General features: G+C 42.9%; 1 protein-coding gene across 2 annotated transcripts in view; it reads right to left on the minus strand.

Moving 5' to 3' along the window:
• The window catches only part of camta1a (calmodulin binding transcription activator 1a), a 278,666-nt gene that overhangs the window by 57,319 nt on the left and 204,479 nt on the right, over positions 1 to 16,868 (minus strand). The window lies entirely within an intron of this gene.

A 16,868-nucleotide genomic window follows, 5' to 3' on the forward strand; every position in this document is an offset into this window, starting at 1 on the left:
TTACACAACAGTAAAGTCCAGGAAATAGACCGACCTCTCAGCTAACCATGGCAGCTGTGACCTTTGAAACCCTGACCTCTTCTCTCCGTATGATAACTCCCACAAGGACCTGCTGGCAGATGGCCAAGCTATTGTTCTTGAAAACAAAGACAGTGAGCTGATGGGAGAAACTGGATGGGTTAACCAGCATTTCATCACTGTCCCTACATAACCATATGACTTCTCCCCCGGTTCCCTCTCCCTCTTTTCCACTTATATCCTGTCCTCCTTGGAAAGTACCTTTGACAGAATGATTCAGGTGTTTCTTACTTCAACCCCCCCATCACCCCGTGGGGCAACCCTGCACATAACTAAAGCACAGTGTTATTAATATCCTTATCGTAAACAGATAATACTGTGCCTGGGGGCTCGTTACAGTGAAAAGAGCTAGGCGGGGCTGATAACGCATCCTGATATCTGGCGGAGGGGCCAGGAGACATTTTTCACCAGCCGGCAGCAGAGGCAAACGCAGCTGAGGCACTGAGGAACAGCAGCAAGGCAGCACTTAACCTCCTTCCATCCCCACTCCTTCCCAATCCTTCTCTGGGAGACTCATGGCCGTGGCTCCCAGGTGACCTAAAGGGATGGCAGGGCTTTTGCTTGTTTACAGCAGCAACAAAAAAAGTCTACAAAACTCCTTCCTTCCATAACCCTCACCAGCTAGGACACAGGCTGTGATTTTGTGTGATACAATATTTAGAAAAGGCAAGGGTAAAATGGATTGTTCTTTAGACATGAAGCCTGGTTCCCAGAGGAATAAGGCAGAGGAGAAGGCTGAGAGGGCTGAGCTTCATCCAAGTAGGGCTGGGCCATATTATACCGTTCACGGTAATACCGGTATAATGTTAGGCAACGATAGGAAAATGAAATATCGCGATAGAATGGGAGTAAAACGCGCATGCGCAGTGCCTTTGTTTTCATACGCACATGGCCGATTGTTGGTTTGTAAAAATGGTGCAACTTCCGTGATGTGGAACTGGTTTGGTGTTTGTCCGTCAGATACACAACAAAGCACATTTTTTTGCAGAACATGCAAGCGGCCGTTGTTATTGTCGTATTTGTCGGACTAAGATGCTCTTAAATCTGGGAGTAATCTGGGTCCCAAACTCCGTATATTTGACTTCAGGTCAAACAACACTGCAGCATCACTGAGAGTTGAAAACTGTCTAAATTCTTTGATCTTTAATAAAACGATCAGCATTGCTGCTTTACCAGGTGTAACTATAAAGTTTAACTTCCAGGCATCCATGAAAACAAAAGTTATTACATTTAACGGAGTTAGAAGTTAGCAGGAAGCTAGCGGAAGTTAGCTCGCTAGTTTCGCTAGTTACCTAAGCATGATATAGCATGTTCTGACTGAGAGATTTCTGAAAAAATTCAAACGTACAGCTCTGCTATCACTTCCAACATAAATGAAGACAGGAAACTAAACAGCAGTGACGTTTGTAGGGTTACTGAAGTTGGGCTAGCTGGTATATAATGATGTGCTACGTGATCGCTAGCGACACAGCTATGTTAGCATAACATAAACAGTGAAGCTGGAGGACGAACACTAACACTTTTCCACTTATAAAAGTTAACGTGAAGGTTCTTCATGGTTAGAGACAAATGCAATCGCATGGCAGGATGCTGTAAACGGACCAAACTTCAGTCAGGAGAACAACTGAGATAATCCATCCACAATACGAGGTTAGTCATTAATATACTGCAACAACATGGGAATAGCTCAGCTGCCAGAGAATTCAACATTAATGAATCAATGGTACAGAAGTGGAGGAAGCAAGAAGAATGAGTTTAATAAAGTTTGATTTATCTGACTGCTTTGTTTCGCTTAATGTGCCTTATAATCCCGTGCACCTTATGGTCCGAAAAATGCGTACTGCACACTGCAGTTTAATGTTGCAAAGCACCTCTTTTTAACTTCAGTGGATATTATACATGGTTATGCTCAGGATATGTCAGCCCATTTCTACTGGAAATGCCTTTGGGTTAAACTTTCAGCAAGGAATTTGCATTTGCACTGTTACATTTTTATAAAGCTTTAATGTACATAAAAACCAGCTTCTTGTTTACGTGAAAATAAATGGAAGGTTGTCTTTTTGCGCTAGTAATGTTGTGGAGTTGTATTTTGTCTCGCATCAATTATATCGTCAGTTATATCGTTATCGCAAATTTTCAAATATATATCGTGATAAATATTTTTGGCCATATCGCCCTGCTCTACATCCAAGTCCTCTTTGGTATAAATGTTTGATGAGAAATTAGGAGAGCTACCAGCTGTGGTGATACATACACTGTTAGTCAAAGTGCACATGCACATATGCACATGTTCACAGGAAGGTACAGCATCATCATTCAACACTTGTTGAGTAAGTAAAGGGAGGTTTCCTGGGGAGCTGTGAATGGGCAGAAAGAGGACTACATTATTTAATGATAAATAGGCACCTTGAAGTGTGCTATGTGTTTGTCTTCTTTAACCTGGTTAACTATGCATGGCCTACAGAAGAAGTTTGCCTGTATATATAGAAAGTAGCTTGCCAACATCAAACTGCCTTGTTAATTACAGCTAGCACTGTACAGCAACACAGACTGGGCAAATGGATAAAAAAAGGCACATTACACAGTTAAAACACAAATACATCACACACAAGTACAAACTCATGTGTGAGGCTGCGTATATCCAGAATGTTCACCCATAGGAGTCTTATGACCAATTAACAAGAGTCAAATTAGCCTTGACTGTTTCACCAGGTGTTCCATTGTTCCATTCACATCTTTTGTGAACTCATTTCAATACTACTGAACTCTGCATGTGAGAGTTTGAGAGGGTGAATGCATGCAGACTGCCTCCTGTTCTTATTTTTTGCTGTACTCTCATCCATTACAGCTGTCTGAAAAAGGATGTATGCCTCCTCCCACTCCCATAGCTCTGCCATCCATTACTCTACGCTGGCAATGGGCAGACACTTCCTCCCACACCCACAGTGAACTGAACATCACATTACTACAGTCGACTACAACAGCTATCGTCTCGCACATTTCTCCTGTGCAGTTTCGTGAGCATTTATGTCACAAACTCTACTTTGGACCCTTTTCAAGAGATTAGTGATGCAACAAAGGACACTGGTCTATATGGCATTAAACTGTTTATGCATTTCACTACAGTCATGTGTTGAAAGTTCTGTGAAAGGTGCTTACAAACAGAAATGCCAAATTTCTGTCTGTGTAACGCTTGACTTTAAATTTCAGTGCCAGCACTGATACGACTTTGCACTTTCACAGCACACAGAAAATTGCAAACTTCTGGATGTCGCTCAAAAAACTCCAAAACTTGCTGTCTTGTTCATTCTGATTACAGAGCGTTTATTAATATATCATGGTTAATACTGCTATAGCCTAAAGCGCTTGGCCCACTGAGAGTGTGGTGTGGCAGTGTACAGTTGGATGGTATAACGGTATGGCATGCTCCTCTGGATTGACAGGTGGGCCGGTGCAACAGGCCTCTGTGACTAGGGCGACTGGGGAGTGAATAAATTAGCCCCCAGGCTGCTTTCCTTTCCCTCTGTTTACTCCATTTCTCAACCACACAAAGCAGCGTGCCAGACAAACAAGCAGCTTAAAGCATAACACAACTGTTGCACCTGTCATTGCCGATATACACAAGGCATCAAACACATTTTCCCACACACACACACACATCCATAAGCCTGCGAACCCTTACTCTACTGTAACATAAACACCAATTCACTCTTACAAACACACACATTTGCACACACACACAAACTCACAAAATTAGACATTGAGTTCTCAAGCACAAAACGACACCCACTCAGAATCATACATTTTCACACACCACAGGCTTTGACACTCATGCACACAGCTTTATGCATACTTACAGAAGAAATCACAACAGACCCCGATACAAAGGCATACCAAGAAAATGTTGAGAGCACGAGCACGCCCATACACACAAAGCTCATCATACTTGAGCGCTTATCAGTAATTCAAGACGCATATCAGTTACTGGTGTTTCTGCTGCTTTCTGCATGCTGAGTGTCTGGGTGACAAAGTGATGGCAGCAGAACCATTATTTGCTGTCTTTGAGCTGTGACAGATGACAGCACATCGCAGGGCAAGCAATTAAACCATAATTATAGACACATACACACATGTCCTCGCATAAAAAGTAAAGTTTCCCAATGTGTAATTTTGAAGAGCGTTTGCACACTGATACAAAAACATCGAACCCCCCCCCCCACATAATTGCATACGTGCTCACAAACACGGCCACGCAAATGTGGATCTATTATTAGTGTGGCGTCGTGTGCGAATATGAGGCACAGCGGAAGAATGACACAGAGCAGTTTATAGAAGAATTCACAAGTAGTGTGTCCATAATGTATTCATGTGCTGTCACTGCGGACAGCAAGAAAAAAGAGTTACAGCGACGTGTGTCCTCCAAAGTCAGACACTGATGCAGCAAATTCATTTGGTGTTGTCACTCAAGCAAGCGGCCAAGGCAATGAAATGCTGGCATGACCCAATGAGAGGGTATTATAGGACTGAACCCCTCCCCAAACACCCGTCGACCCCCTCGCCCCCTAAAACCCCTCCCAATTGGGGTGTCATCTGAAGTAGGGCAGGACCGCAGTTCACACGGGGCAATCAGGCCAGACAGTTTGTCTTAAATAAAGCCTTCAGATATAAAAGCAGAGCCACCACTGGCTACCTGTCTTGCCTCTGGAGGCCACCACTGCCCCTGGCCTGCCTGTTGCCCTGGCGACACCTCACTTACATTCATCCATCATGTCTGACAGGTGTCAAGCGCAGCAAGAGAGGAGCTAGTAAAATGCAAAGTCTGTGAAGGCAATACGGCAAGCAGACATGCAGCTATAAAGAGACTGAGAGAGAGGGGAAACTCTCTCATTAGACCATAATGATGTGTGAAGACAGTCCTAATCAGAGCGTGGCACCTTATTTATGTTGGCAATTTGCTGTTTTCCTGCCGTGATGCAAACGTGTTACTGTCAGAAGCTGCCACACATTTGTCTTTCTGTGGGATTGTTAGTCCCACTGTGAAGAGCGCACATGCATACACATTCACTTAGTGGCACACAGGAATGTGCACGTACATGGATAACTTGCCTGGCATTTTCGTAAAATAATACCCTGTTGTTTATGATTTCTTCCCTCCATCCAGCTCCCTTTTATCACGTCAGGCCAACTCTTTCAAGTAGAATTGTTCTATCTTTTTATGTAAGACTCATGTATCCTCTAATATTTCCTTCTCACCATTTGTTCGCACATACTCTATCATTGCTCCGGATGAGCATAACCTACTGTTGGATTTTGTGTAATTTTTTTTAGGCCTGGCTGTATTGAATGACTTGCTTTGCACTATTAAACAGTTGTTGACATGGATATCCACCTAGTGAAGCCACTTCTGGCTCACTGCTTCATTAGCGGGAATGTATCATTTTGTGTGTGTGTGTACTTCTGTTTGTGTGCATGTTTGCATATGTCTGTTCATATGGATGCCTGGGGCAGGTGATTCAGCCTGGGGCACAACAGCATAAATAGAGCTCACACTGCAGCCAATCAGGCAGTACTATACAACCCCATCCATGGAGGGAACACAAAATCCATACTCAATAGAGATTCATGGACCATGCAAAATTCAAACTACCCTGGCCATTGACAGCATCCATGATGACTATTGATCAACCAACGATTTCTGGCTCTATACAGATGTGATTAGATGACTTAGGGCTGAAAAGAGCCACTTCCAGTTTGGAGGATGAGCTCATTTTCGACTGATACCGTAATGCTCTGCATTTCACCTGCTTTCTTTACAGTCAGCCTCCCCGCTCTGCTCTCTCCCAATCGTTCAGTGGGAATCAAATTATCTATAGTGTCTGGTAAGGTGGCACTATGCCCAGAATGCCCATAATACACAGTAGATGCCTGTAAAGAAATGAGAGAGGGAAAATGCAGAGCTCTGGTATGGCACTGGCACTATGGCAGTGGTTTTTTATCCCTGCTATGTTTTCTTTATTAGGTTTTTCTTCTTTATACGCCTTTAAATAAGCCACAACTTGTAAAGATGTAACGGTATAATTCTTCAGTGCATCTGAAGACCTTAGCAACGGCTGATGAGACATTATACATAATAAATCAAAAGAGGCTTAGATTTATCTCTCCAGTCTTCTCCACTAGACCAGCTGCTGCTTCTAAATCAGTCAAAACTGAGCGAGCTACAAAATGAATTGGCAGACTGCGCCTGAGCTGAGGAGAAAAATGGAAAACAAACCTAAATTCCTCAACAAAGCAAAACAAATGATGCTCTGGAAAAATGTTATGGAAATGACTGTCTCTAAAAATAGCATACTCATTGTAAAATAAACACAAACAGTTGATAAACAGGCCCCGAAGAGGAGAATTAATTAGCCACGCTGGACGTGTAAACACAGCTATACATCAAGTTCAAGAGAAAAACAATAACAGGACTGAGGCAGTTAGAGAGAAACCCCTGACCACTTGCAACACTGAATACCTTTACTCTGTCTAGCTTCATTCCTGAGGCTGAGGAAAACTAGAAATTCAAGACCAAACCGAGGAAAGACATTTTCCGGAGAAAAACCTTGGCAGTGAAGTTGGAATACAAGAATTACATATCGAGTTGGGGGAGAAATAATAGTAGGATCAGAGACGGGAAGAAGAATACAGAGGTAAAAAGACAGACGAGAGGATATAGGATTTATAGATACGTTTCCGCACATGCGAGAGGAAGCTCACGCTCATGCCCATGCACGTCTGTCTCCCTGACTGAAGACACTGTGTCTGTTGATGCTAATGCTAGCCAGCTGGGCTCACAGCCAAAGGTATTAAGTGGAATCGAATTCCACCAAACTAGCTTTAATCAGCAGGTTTTTAAGGTTAGAATTACTTTCCCTCTCCTCCAGCCTGCTGGCCAAGGTTAAAGCAGAGACAGGCAGGGGCTGGGCTCAGCTAATGGGATGGAGGGGTGGCATGGGCCCTACGGCATGCCACCACATTCCAACACACAAAGACACAAGTATATCAAGTTACACCTGCACTGCCCGTACAGGAGGCAAAATACAGTTTTTCCCAGTTGCGTTCTACGTACAGTTATAAAGAAAATGCAGCTTGTGTTAGTGGAACACATTCAGACCAGCCTTAAAAATGCAGCCAAAGGAAATATTTCTTATAGAATCATCAAGGGAAATTCTTTATAACAGAGGTAGCTAAGTAAATAAAATCTACAGTAAAAGACTCACATTCATGCTTGTGTTTAAATAGGTAGTTGTTGGTTTTGCCTTTTAGATGGTAAGTGCCTTGACATATCAATATAAAGAGAAAGGGGGGATGTAGTAAATGCCCATGACTTAACTCTTTAGGTCTGCACTTACTGTGGCATTTCAGTTGACACGGTCATGCTGCAGATGGAGGAACATACATATAAACACATCAAATAAACAAACCCTGATCAGTTTTGTTACTGTAGCTATATATTTTCTGATTGCAGCACTGGATAAAGGCCAATTCACTTAAAGTAAGCCAAACAGAAATGCTGAAAACCTTTTCACAAAAAGAGGTGAAATGACTGGACAAGTGGATATACTGCGCAGTTTTTTGTTTTTTTTTTACATTTCACAAAGAGCCAACTGACGTCTTGCCTTGACCTCAGCCTACGACAGCAGTCAAGTCATTGATGGCTGTCAACAAAAGAAAGCTCTATAAACCTTGCAGCTCTTCTGTCAGATTCTCAAAAGTCAAACTGTGTTTCTATAGTAGCCACAATATAAGAAGAAGCCTACATATGCAAGGGTAACAAACTTTCTCTGTCCACTTTTCTCTCCACGGTTTTTTTTTTCATATCTTTTCGCTCCCTTAGGCTGACTTTTCTCCAGAAAGAGGCCTTACTTTGGAGATCTATTACATATTAAATTATAACTGTACCTCAAGTAATGTCTTTGTTTTTGAAGTGCTAATGGTCTGTCCTCAAAATCTCTGTTTGAACCCAGAACATCTTAACAAAGCAAAATAGCTTTAGTTAGAAGTCTGCGTGAGGTTAGCAAATTATACAAACGTGGGGGATGGCAGGTTACAAATGGATACTAAGTATATGTGTAAAAGGTGAAAAGGTAAATGGAAACTGGTCATTATCTCAAGACACCACTTTCTTATCACTCTAACCTTTGAGCTGACCTCGAGATTGCCGGTGTTGAATAGAAATGAAAAAACGTCACAAAGCAAAAAGACTAATGAGGAACTGTTTGCATTACATGCCTGGCCCTTTCAATGATGACAGACACTTCATTCCATTAAAACTGGAGTAATGCATACAGCAGCCAGGTTATCAAGCCACAGCTTAAAGACACGAGGTTGGAGGTCACGTTTTAGCTGTCATTTTTAGTGGGTAGGAAACAGCTGAGTCTAAGAAGGCTTTCCCGTACCCTGTCTCTCAATTGCGCTTAGTCAAACACAAATGCATGTGCTGGAGACTGGCCAAAGAGATATTAAGCCAGAAATGGTAAATGGCCTGTATTTATATAGCGCTTTACTAGTCCCTAAGGACCCCAAAGCGCTTTACATATCCAGTCATCCACCCATTCACACACACATTCACACACTGGTGATGGCAAGCTACATTGTAGCCACAGCCACCCTGGGGCGCACTGACAGAGGCGAGGCTGCCGGACACTGGCGCCACCGGGCCCTCTGACCACCACCAGTAGGCAACGGGTGAAGTGTCTTGCCCAAGGACACAACGACCAAGACTGTCCAAGCCGGGGCTCGAACCGGCAACCTTCCGATTACAAGGCGAACGCCCAACTCTTGAGCCACGATCGCCCAGAACATGAATATATATTCACATATACTTTGAGGGAAAAGCTGAAGAAGATTACAGGTAAAGATTTAGCTGCAGCAAGCATACAAGCAAAACAGATCTCAAATTCAACAATGTCCTTAAAAGCTGACATGTCCTTATTTAAATAACAAATTAATGGCAGAATCACAGTATGAGACTGATGCCTCTTATTAAGCATAGATGGCATTGTTTGAATCTCTGTGACCGTCTATTAACCTTCGCTTATGTTAGCTGAGGTAAGGATAAAAGTACCACAGCATAGAAAAGGGGACTGTGTCCTCTGCATTAATAAGAGCAAACATCCAACCCACTGTTTGCCCCTAAATGCACACACAATGGAGACCTGCTGAAGATGACATCACAGACCTCTGATTCCCTGCTGTGGGTTATGCCAGCCAGACATGCTGCCTGATTGTAAGAGAGAGCCCAGATTTGTAATGCTGCACACTTCTGTTAGGGCTGATTAGCAGAGGCTCACGCCTTCTCCCCCTGCTGTGATCTATAGGCACTCAAAATTTCTAATATCTCCGGTGTGAGCAAGGAAGAGCTGAGACAGACTGTAAATCACGAGTCCTACTGACTGAAGGAGAAAAAAGGGGATAGATGAATGGAGAGAAAGACAGAGAGCGTGAGTGACAGAGAAAAATATTCAGCGTGTATGAAAACATGAAGGGGGTAGAGAGGAATGGAGAAAATTATTAAGGGAATGAGGTGAGAGGAGAGGGACTAGTGCACATGTAGGGGAGAGAGGAGCACAGATCAAGGAGGCATGAGAGAGTTAGGGAGGAGAGAAGAAAGGAGAGAAGAGGAGATATGATTACCAAGGAAACAGCAAGAAAAAATCTTTTTGCCGGGGAGAAAGAGACAGAGTGTGTGGAGTAGACAAAGAGGAGAAAGAGCATGGGGGGAAGAAAGGGAGTGGGAGGACAGAGAGAGACACCGAGAGAGAGACAGAGAGAGGAGAGGATAGAATGAATGCTAACAGGGAGCCCAAACCCAGTACTGAGGCTTTATCCTTCACAGGCGGAGGAGCAACAATCGCAAACACATTTTCTCTCGCCCTGGCCCTAAGAGAGATAAAAAAGCAATTTGTATTCTATTCCTATTCAGCGTCGCTTGGCCTGTTTCTCTGCCTGCATATTTGTAAACACAGCTTTGTCAGAGCAGCTTAATCTTCCCAACACAAACACAGACTACAGGAAGGAGGGGCGAGAAAGGGTGAGTAGGGATGGGGGGGGGGGGGGGGGGGGGGGGGTCGGGTAAAGGACGAGAAGGAAGGAAAGTTGGGGGGTAAGAGGGTGAGGATGGAAGGAGAGGTTTGTGGAGCAGCACAGGGTCGCAGGAGGGCATCGAGAATCAGAACTCGTTTCTGTCTCTGATGCCACAGGATGTCCTCGTGTCAAACTCTGGAAGTCCCACTGTGTCACATACAAACACACACATATATGTACACACACCGCTGGCTGAACTGCTCACCCCTTGTCATCATCTCTACTGGCCTAAAGTCCAGCAGGCTGGACAAATGACAGAGGCAAAAGAACAAGCAAATCAGTCGACATCAAACGACGCTGGTGTAACAGATGGAACGGACGGGCCCGTGTGCTTCCTTAACTGTCACCAGACTCCTATTTAGTGCTTAAGCTGCACATTTTGCCTGACATGGAGCATACAGGCATGCACCTCCAGCTTTCAGGGAGACAAAAGGTTCTGCAAGGGCCAAGCCACAGCTGTTTCTCACGTGGAAAGAGGAACATGCCAATGCAACCAATTATATATTAAAGCGCAGAGACTGAGATGGGGTTAGCTAGAGGGAGGAAGTGAGGGGACTTGGAAGTGGCGATCGTCTGTGTGCACACTGGTTTACGGAGGCGTGAAATTAGGCAGAGTGACACCTGCCAATATGCACTGCATTAAAGCGCACTAGGCTCACCAGGGTTTTTTGTTGTTTTTTTTGGCCTTCCATATCACTCAGTAGGTCTCTTTCATTCTCCCTCATTTTGTTCCACCATACTTTGACAAGTTTTTATTATGGCCCACAGTGCCCAATTAAAGATTGATAGCTGCCCCCTCCATTCCCTACACTCTGGGTAAGATGGTGGTCTACTTCAGAGCATAGAAACCACCTTCATCAGCTTCTGTGTGCTTCTTTTACAACTATAGTCTCTTCACCCCTCTTTAGTCCCTGCAGAAGGCAGCACACCTAATTTGGACAGCCAGACTCAACAGCAGGATTAAAAGGATCGAGAACAAAGACAGTAATGACATCGATCATTGAGGTGCTATAAAACCAGCAGCAATCTTGTTCTGACTGTATAGGCTGCCTCCTATGTTATATCCGCTGCGTTAGATCCCCTGGAATTGTAATAATAAACCAACAAACTGAATTTAAAATGATAATAATAACACTTGACATGAAGTTGTTTCTCTGCTAATGCAAATACCCTTGAGTTTGGCACTTTCAGGTTTAAATAAAGGTCAACAGCATCATACTGAAAACAAAAGTATATTATAGAGCCATCAGCTAAAAGATAACCATACTGACATTGTGAGGCACATTTAACACTGACAAAACATTCCATTTATTTTGTGTAATAGTAATCGGTGAGTAATTGATCTAATAGGCAATTTTTTTTACTTTGCCAGTGATCATAAATGTGACTGTGTGTGTGTTGGGAGAGCTCAGATTCAGAGAAATGAGGACTGCAACAACAGACAGATAGACAGGCAAAGAAAGACAGGGAGAGCTGCAGATTCACAGCAGGCAGATGGAAGGGCCTGCGAGCCCCAAGGCAGCCCTGTGATGAAGACAGTGGGGAATGCAATGGAAGGGGTCCATATTATGTGTGGCTGGTGAGTGGGGGAGCTGGTTGGTTAAGGGGGTGAGGTAAGGCAGACAAGAGAGAGTGCGTAAGAGAATGAGAGCGAAGGAAAAAATCAGCCAGTGAGCCAAAATGAGGGAAAGGAAAGCAAATGAAAAGTGACATTTTAATTCAGAGGGCTTCTTCTGCCTGAGTTATTATGAGATGTTTGTAAGCTGGCTTGTTCATGCATCTCCCCTGGCCTTGTGCCTGGCTCCTTCTCAGTGAGGAGACCTGTGGCGCTAACCTGTCTTTATCAGAGCTGCACAGCAGGGGACAGCACTCTGCCACCATCTCTCCTTTGATCCTCCCACTTCTAGCATGGCTCCCTGACTTCCTCCCCCTTTTCCTCCCTCCTTTATTCACTCCTCCACCATTGCTCATATGCAAAATGTCTTTCTGCGGAGCGAAGGCCCTTTGATATGGCCAAAGGCATCCGTATTCCCTCCGCTTTTAATTATCTGAAATTCTAATCTGGACATCAATGGTTAACTTTGGCTTCATGCAAACTCTTGGAAACACTCTGGACAAAACTAAAAAGTGAAGAAATCTGAAATAGTGGCAGGGCCAGAATGAGAGTCCCACTGTAACAATTATGTTGAGAAAAAAATATGACTGAGACTGAAATGATTTGACATTCTGGCTGGGTGAAGCTTAGTGTCTGAAGATAGAAGCCTGACCAGGGTATGTGATTTCAACTGTAGGAGAAGAAAGGCCATGAGGGCTGTATTGGGCTGGGGCAGCAGCTAGGGAGCAGACAGATAAAAGAGACAGACAGATAAAGGAGGCAGACAAATAGAGGAAGGGAATTATAGGTACACTCAGATGGGCTAAAACGTACCTGAAATACCAGACAGGTACAACCTGGCAGCCAAAACAGACAAGGATGGAGGAGGGGGTCTGAATGTAGCAAATTCAATCAGGTAGAGAGATGTGTGCACACATATACATATACAAGTACAACCAGCCAGACAAGAACATGGATAGATGCATTGTATGAATACAAAAAGGGGGTGTGATGTGAAATGTAACAGTAAAACAGAAAGGGAAAAGGACCCTGAGCAAAGTCAAAGTGAAAACGAGAGAGAGAGAGAGACAGAGACAGACACGGGGATGGTGGTGGGGGTGGTGGTGGTGGTAAGTTGGAGTGCCGACAGGTCTCCAGAGGTTGTAATATATAGCAGCGTTTCAATCTCTCAACAGCAACTACAGCCCTCCTTTTTCATATCCTTCCACAGTCTGAGGACGGAGAGACACTTCTGTCCTTCTGAGCCAAATCGGCATTGAGGATGATATAATGTGGACATTTTTTGACATTATATCCTAAAATCTGGACGGTTATTTGTGGCAGGATGTGTTCTCCGTTCCCATTCTATCCTGAAATCTCAAGGTTACTAATACTAAAGGATGGATATAAAATGCCAACGTCAAACACGTTTCTATGTTTGTCTTGTACTGTTTCCCCTCTCCCTGAAAGGTTCGAGACCAATGGTTGATTTATCTGCTGCATGCACCATTAATCTTGCAACCATGCATGCCTCTGCTGAATAATTGATCTTTGTGCTACTGTAACTAAATCCGTCAAAACAATGACATCCCACCTCCTTCTCTTTAACTCTCTCCTTCCTATTGCTTGGTAGCAGAGGTGGGGATGGAAAGGATCAGGGCTAGATGGATCCATGTTGCATCACAGTAAAGAGTGGGAGGCTGTTGTTCAACCACCAGAGGGAGTTTCCCTCCTCTGTTATTATGTAAGTATCCAGAGAGGAAGCCCGGCCACTTGCCCAAATACACAAACAAAAAATATAGAGATGTTGTTGACAGGGTAGTTTGACAATGCCACCACCTCCACTAGAGTCCTGGCAGCCAAGTGAGTCAGGGCTGAGCGCAGCAATGACCTCCTAAGGTGATCGGCTCTCAACTCTCTGTCTAGACCTCAACAAACAGCTGCTCGGTCTGGAGCAGAAGGGAAACAATGACCCTTAATTTATGTCCACACCCTCCCTTCTTCCTCCCTCTTTGACTTGTTTTTGCATACTGCATTTAAAGTAATAAGTACAGTATCTCCTTGAATGCCACAGTGCTATAAATCAGAGGAAAATAGACCTGTCATCTTAGTAAACAATGCATGGGACCAGTTATCATTAAAAGCAAAAGAGTTCTAGAGGATGCCTGGCCATGCATACGGATGAGGATGGGACCAATCTACCAATCTCCTTGGCTCACCCTAAGTTTCTAGGCTGTCCTGTGAGTACACATACACATATGCACATGCTTACAGACACGCACATGAACAAATAGAAGAAGGGCAGAGGTGGGACCAAGTCATTGTTTTGCAAGTCTCAAGTAAGTCTCAAGTCTTTATCCTCAAGTCTCAAGTCAAGTCTCAAGTAATGTCAGGCAAGTCAGAGTCGAGTCTCAAGTCACTGGTAAGGCAAGGCAAGGCAAGGCAAGTTTATTTGTATAGCACAATTCAACAACAAGGTGATTCAAAGTGCTTTACAGAGACATTAGAAACAAGAACAAATAAAAAGCATGATTTAAAATTGAATAAAACAAGCAAATAAACTAACTAACTAATTAACAAACAAACAAACAACAGTATAAAAAATCAAAACAGATAAAATCAGAACAGTAGATAAAATCAGTAGTTAAATGTAAGTTTTGAAATTTAAGCTTAAAGTGTGGATTTGGTGCTTTATTCAAATGCAGCTGAGAACAGGTGAGTCTTCAACCTGGATTTAAATAAACTGAGTGTTTCAGCTGATCTGAGGCTTTCTGGGAGTTTGTTCCAGATATAAGGAGCATAAAAGCTGAATGCAGCTTCTCCGTGTCTGGTTCTGACTCTGGGAACTGATAAAAGACCGGATCCAGATGACCTGAGGGATCTGGATGGTTCATACTGGGTCAGGAGGTCATTGATGTATTTTGGTCCTAAACCATTCAGAGCTTTATAGGCCAGCATCAGAACTTTAAAGTCTATCCTCTGACGGACAGGCAGCCAGTGTAAGGACCTCAGAGCTGGACTGATGTGGTCCACTTTTTTGGTCTTAGTGAGGACTCGAGCAGCAGAGTTCTGAATGAGCTGTAGTTGTCTGACTGATTTTTTAGGTAGACCTGTAAAGATGCTGTTACAGTAATCAAGCCTACTAAAGATGAATGCATGGACTAGTTTTTCCAGGTCCTGTTGAGACATCAGATCTTTTATCCTTGATATATTCTTGAGGTGATAGTAAGCTGACTTTGTTATTGTCTTAATGTGTTTTTCTAAGTTTAGGTCTGCATCCATCACTACACCCAAATTTCTCGCCTGGTTTGTGGTTTTTAGATGTATAGATTGAAGTTCTCTGGTGACCTGTAATCGTTTTTCTTTGGCGCCAAAGACTATTACCTCAGTTTTGTTTTTGTTTAGCTGGAGAAAATTGTGGCACAACCAGTCATTGATTTCCTCAATGCATTTACCAAGAGCCTGTACAGGGCCTCGGTCTCCTGGTGACATTGTGATATATATTTGTGTGTCATCTGCATAGCTGTGATAGTTTATTTTGTTGTTGTTTATAATCTGTGCCAGTGGGAGCATGTAGATGTTAAACAGAAGGGGTCCCAAGATGGAACCTTGGGGAACTCCACATGTGATACTTGTCTGCTCAGATGTGAAGTTACCTATTGATACAAAGTATTTCCTGTTTTCTACGTATGTTTTGAACCAGTTTAGTACAGTTCCTGAAAGACCTGTCCAGTTCTCCAGTCGTTTGAGTAATATGTTGTGGTCAACTGTATCAAATGCTGCACTGAGATCCAGTAAAACTAGGACTGACATTTTTCCACTGTCTGTATTCAGACATATGTCATTAAACACTTTGGTCAGAGCGGTTTCAGTGCTGTGGTTCTGTCTAAAACCTGACTGGAAGGCATCGTAGCAATTATTCTGTTTTAAGAAGTAACTGAGCTGTTGGGAAACTGCTTTTTCAATGATCTTACTTAAAAACGGGAGATTTGAGATCGGCCTGTAGTTGTTCATTTGTGTCTTGTCAAGATTGTCCTTTTTCAGTATAGGTTTGATTACAGCAGTTTTTAGTGATTCTGGAAACACACCTGATAATAAAGAAAAGTTGACGATCTGTAACAGGTCTGACTCTAAAGTCTTTGAGACCTTTTTGAAAAAACTTGTTGGCAGGACATCTAAACAGCAGGAGGAGGAGTTCAGTTGACCTAAGATGTCCTCCAGGTCTTTGCTGTTAATAGGTTGAAACTGTTTCATGGTGTTTAAACAGTTTTTTGGTGGACACAGTACATATCCTGGATCTGCTGTTGATGTACCAATTGCTTGTCTAATTTTTTGGATTTTTTCAGTGAAGAATTTGGCAAAGTCATTGCAGGCCATGGTGTAAAAGTCCGAGTCAAGTCACAAGTCTGAAACTTTGAATTTCAAGTCCTTTCGAGTCTTTAAAAAAAAAAAAAAAAAACGAAAAAATAATGTTGCAGTTATATGCTAAATGTAAATATTAGACCATGTAATTTTAAAATCTGTGTTTTTCTCAACACATGACAAAATAGTGAACTTAGAAAATATACACAAATTGTGAAATTGCACCTCTTTAAAATGCAGCTCAATTAAACCTAGCTCCAAGAATAATTTTCACCGACAGTTCTGAGATAAGCTGCATGTTATTCTTGGATGCGGTTGTAGGACCGGCTTTAAAATCGCATGACAAAAATATCATACACATTAAAAAAAAAACTGTATCACCAACATAGCCTGGACAACATTTGCTAGTTAGATGAAGTCAGCTATCTCATCGTAGCATATTTATATGCATATTTATAATCATACGGTTCTTGGAGTGAGTGCACACACTCATGAAGTTTAGTAACTTCCGGTCACTGCAACAAGCCCAGGTACAGTTTACCGACAGATGGGTGCAGGACCTTGAAACGCACCGTGTCGAACGAAAGACCATCGTACGTATCATAAGTTTACCAGTCTCACAAATCGTCGTCATAAATATACATTCCTTAACCGTTTATTAATAGGACCTTTGAGCTCAACGGTAATTAATTAGTAGTGGAAATAATTT

This window comes from Diplotaxodon limnothrissa, linkage group LG20 (assembly GCF_057381915.1).
Source record: "Diplotaxodon limnothrissa isolate DT_005_m linkage group LG20, D_limnothrissa_male_GT1.1, whole genome shotgun sequence".
NCBI classification, from domain to species: domain Eukaryota; kingdom Metazoa; phylum Chordata; class Actinopteri; order Cichliformes; family Cichlidae; genus Diplotaxodon; species Diplotaxodon limnothrissa.